The following is a 4,817-nucleotide window of genomic DNA, read 5'->3' as shown; positions in this document are numbered from 1 at the left end:
AAAAAAATACAAAAAAGTTAGCTGGGCATGGTGGTGTACGACTGTAGTCCCAGCTACTTGGGAGGCTGAGGCAGGAGAATTGCTTGAACCCAGGGGGCAGAGGCTGCAGTGAGCTGAGAGTGCACCACTGCACTCCAGCCTGGTGACAGAGTGAGACTCTGTCTCAAAAAAAAAAAAAAAAAAAAAAGATGAGAGATCACTACACACCTACTAGAATGGCCCAAATCCTGAACAATGACAACACCAAGTGCTGATGAGGATATGGAGCAACAGGAACTCCCATTCATTGTTGGTGGGGATGCAAAAAGTGGTACAGCCACTTTGGAAGAGAGTTTGGTGGTTTCTTACAAAATTAAACATACTCTAACCATACTTTTCAGCAACAGCACATCTTGGTTTTTACTCAAAAACTTTGAAAATTTATGTTCACACAAAATCCTGCATGTAAATGTTTATTTTGGCAAGCTTTATTTATACTTGCCAAAATCTAGAAGCAAACAAAATGTCCTTTAGTAGGTGAATGGATAGACAAACTGTGGTACATCCAAACGATGTAATATTAATCAGTGCTAAAATGAATGAGCTATCAAGCCATGAAAAGACATGATGGAAAACTTAAGTACAGATTACTAAATGAAAGAAGCCAGTCTGAAAAGCCTACATACATACTGTAGGATTCCAACCATATGACATTCTGAGATAGGCAGAACTATAAAGACATTAAAAAGATCAGTGGTTTCCAGGGGCTGGGGGAAGGGAATAATGAATTAATTAATGAATTAATGAGCATAGAGAATTTTTAGAGCAGCAAAACTACTATACATATAATACTATGTATAGTATTATACATAGTGTTATACTATGTATAATACTACAATGGTGGATACATGACTTATCCAATGTCCAATGTTTACACAAATTTACAACACCAAGATAGAACTTCAATGTAAACTGTGGACTTGGGACGACAATGATGTATCTTTAGGTTCATCAGTTGTAACAAATGTATCACTCTGGTGGGGGATGTTGATCATGAGGGAGGCTGTGCGTGTGCGTGTGCGCAGGCAGAGGATATATGAGAAATCTATACCTAAAACTGCTATTTAAAAAATGAAGCCTTTTAAAAACAACAGCCAAAACCCATGAGTAATTACCTCACTTAACAATGCTGCACTTCCTCACTTCTTCCAGACTTTGCTTCCAAACCCTCACCACTTCCTACTTTTGTTGGTTAAATAATCATTTTTAATTATATCCAGTGGTATTGTATTGGTCTGTTAAAGCTGCCATAGCAAAACAAACAAACAAACAAACAAACAAAAAACCACACAGGCTGGAGGGCTTTATCCAAGCTTGTCCAACCCACAGGCCGCAGGCTGCATGCGGCCCAGGATGGCTTTGAATGCAGCCCAACACAAATTCGTAAACTTTCTTCAAACATTATGAGATTTTTAAAAAACATATCAGCTGTCATTAGTGTTCGTGTATTTTATGTGTGGTCAAAGACAATTCTTTTCCTTTCAGTATGGCCCAGGGAAGCCAAAAGATTGGACACCCCTGGCAATAGAAATTTACTTTTTCACCATTCTAGAGGCTGGAAGTTCAAGATCAAGGTGACATCAGGGTTGATGTGTAGTGAGGGCTCTCTTTCTGGCTTGTAGATATCTGTCTTCTTGCTGTGTCCTCACATGGGTTTTCTTCTGTGTGTATGCAGAGGGAGAGAAAGAAAGAATGAGAAATCTGGTATTTTTTCCTCTTTTTGTGAGGACACTGGTTCGATTAGGTTAGGGCCCATCCTTATGATTTCATTTAGTCTTAATTACTTCCCCAAAGACCCTACCTCCAAATACAGTCGCACCACAGGCTAAGTCTTGGACACACGATTTTTTATTTTGGGGGGGTGGGGTACAATTCAGTCTATAACAAGTATTATTACAAATAATTTTCTTAAACTTCCATTTCTGTTTTATCACATTTACACCACTTACTTTGATTACTCACCATGAAAAATGACCAAAGTAGCTTCCTACACTTACTTCTAAGAAGAAGTCATTGTGGTTGGCCAGAGATTCAAACTTCAAGTTACTTTAAAGTGGGGAATGTTAGAAAGGGCTCAGGTGTCTGATGTGAACAGGACCAATCCATACACTTAAAAAGAGAAAAGAGGACTTTATGGTACTTTGAGTGAGTGCCCAGACAGCCGCAATTTGCTTATTAAGAGGAAGCTAAACCTTCAGTGAAAAAAATGACTACTTAATTATATCGTAAGGTTGTATATAGGAAACATGTCACTTTTGATAAAAATGTAATTTGGAGGGCAATTAGGTTCCAGTATAAACATTTTCACATATGTCATTCTGAGGGATTTGTCAGAGTCTTGGGAATGCTTCTTGAAAATGTCAAGGATCTGCTGTCTTGTGTCAGTGAGACCCTAGCAGTGAGTCTGCTAGGGTCAGACTAACTGGGCCTTAAATCCAGCTAAGTCATTTACAACGGCTTGCTTTTTCTTTTGAAGGTACAATAATGCAAGTTGAGTGTATGTTGTTTGGTGAATATTTGGCATTCCATATGGTGCTACAAATAGACATATCTGAGGCAGTGCAGGATGTAAATCCACCCTCAAACTTCCGCATGAATAAAAAGCACAGCAATAGGAACAAAGCACAAAGAAGAGGTGTCCAGTCGTTAGGAAAGCAAGCTAGTTTCTTTTTCATAAATTCTATTCAAGAAAAAATGATTTTTGAACCTCAGTCCTTTGGCAATGAACAATTTTATTTTGTTACCCCCAAAATACATTTTATTTTTACCAACTGGGGCATGATCTTGAAAGTCAGAAATGAATCGCTGTTGTCCATGAGTCCAAAGGATGGAGCTGTTTGTGATGAAGAATGGTGACATAAGTATTTTGAAATAACATTTTAATTTCATATTATTTCAAGCTTTTCCAGCTCAACTAAATAAGCTGCAATTAGTTGAAATAAAAGCAAGAAACAACTAGGTTTTGACAGCAAAGAGATGTTCTCAGAGTAGTCCCAGTGAGAGGCTTCAAGACATGAAATTGTTTCCTCAGGAAGGCTGAAAAATTTCTCCTTGGAGGTGCTTGTCTGGGAAACAGGGCTCGGTGTGAGGTCCTTTGCCAGGTATTTGTCTCATCCTGTGGCTCTGAAGCCAGGAGAGGCAGTAGGATGCAGTGGTTAATGTCATGGCTCTGCTAGGGTCAGACTAACTGGGCCTTAAATCCATCTAAGCCATTTACAACTACATGCCCTTGGGCAACTAAATTAACTTCTCTGAGCCTCAATTTATTATCTGTAAAATAGGTTATAGTAAGAATTAAATAATACAGATAAAGTGCTCACACTTTTGTAATTGTTCAACAAATGACAGCTCTTATTATTACCTATCAGATTCCCTAAATACCTCAAAATGAAATTATGAAATGAACATCAAGGGAACAAAAACTGTGGGCACTGTGCTAACAGGACTTTCCATTCACTTTCTCACTTAATTTTCACAACAGCCCTTGAGGCTTTATTTTTCCTGTTCTTCACCTCCGTTTGTTCTCATCCTCGAGGCTTTTGTTATGGTTGGCGAATTGTTTGTTTAGAGGATATCTGAGGAAATATGTTTGAAGACCACTGGTGAAGCATGCGAGTGGATATCAAAAAGCTTCAACTCCATTCTTCTCTAAGGCTGCCTTGCACATGGATGAACACTGTCCTCCTTCGCATGATCTTGGCTTTTAAAACTGAGCTACCTCCCACACTGAGGAGCCATCATCTCTCTTGATAAATTGGTTCCCACATCATAAGAAAAAGCATCACTGTTTCCTCCATTGTCGTTACACCTTCCCAAGCAGTCTACTCATCCTGAGCAGTCTACCCCATCTTGCTCACCACAGGAATGAGCTCTTTTTGTCATACTCATAGGTGTGTTTATGTATGCTGTTGTATGTTGGGTACAGCAGCATTTTACAGGGTCTCATTTTTAGTAATTACCCCTTCAGCTAGAGGGTTTTCATAAGTGTGAATACTTCAGCTGACAGGTAAACGATCAGTTATAAATTCAGCAGTTCATACTCTCAGCGAGCTGGAACTGGGGTGAGGCAAGTTAGGCGCAAGGACACAAATTTTTATTTTATTTTATTTATTCATTTATTTATTTTTTATTATACTTTAAGTTCTGGGATACATGTGCAGAACGTGCAGGTTTGGTACATAGGTATACACATACCATGCTGGTTTGCTGCACCCATCAACTCGTCATCTACATCAGGTATTTCTCCTAATGCTATCCCTGCCCTAGCCCCCCACCCCCTGAAAGGACACAAATTTAAGCAGGCACTTGCACAACCCTGAGAAAGAGCATCTCTAAATTTTGTACCCACTATGCCTCCCTCTGGAAAACACAATGGTCTCCAAACTGGCCTCCATGTGCCAGCCTTGCCCCTCCAATTCACTCCTCATGCCATGTATTAAAATGACTCAAAACCAAACTTGTCACCCCTTGCTTAAAACTCTTTCATGGGCCAGGTGCGGTGGGTCACGCCTGTAATTCCAGCACTTTGGGAGGCCGAGGCGGGCAGATCACAAGGTCAGGAGATCGAGACCATCCTCGCAAACATGGTGAAACCCTGTCTCTACTAAAAATACAAAATAATTAGCCAGGGATGGTGGTGTGCACCTGTAGTCTCAGCTACTCGGGAGGCTGAGGCAGGAGGATGGCGTGAACCTGGGAGGTGGAGCTTGCAGTGAGCCGAGATAGTGCCACTGCACTCCAGCCTGGGCGACAGCGCGAGACTCTGTCTGAAAAAAAAA

This window comes from Hylobates moloch, unplaced genomic scaffold (genome assembly GCF_009828535.3).
Source record: "Hylobates moloch isolate HMO894 unplaced genomic scaffold, HMol_V3 SCAFFOLD_11, whole genome shotgun sequence".
NCBI classification, from domain to species: domain Eukaryota; kingdom Metazoa; phylum Chordata; class Mammalia; order Primates; family Hylobatidae; genus Hylobates; species Hylobates moloch.
The sequence above is the reverse complement of the archived record's forward strand: the minus strand, read 5'-3'. Positions refer to the sequence as shown.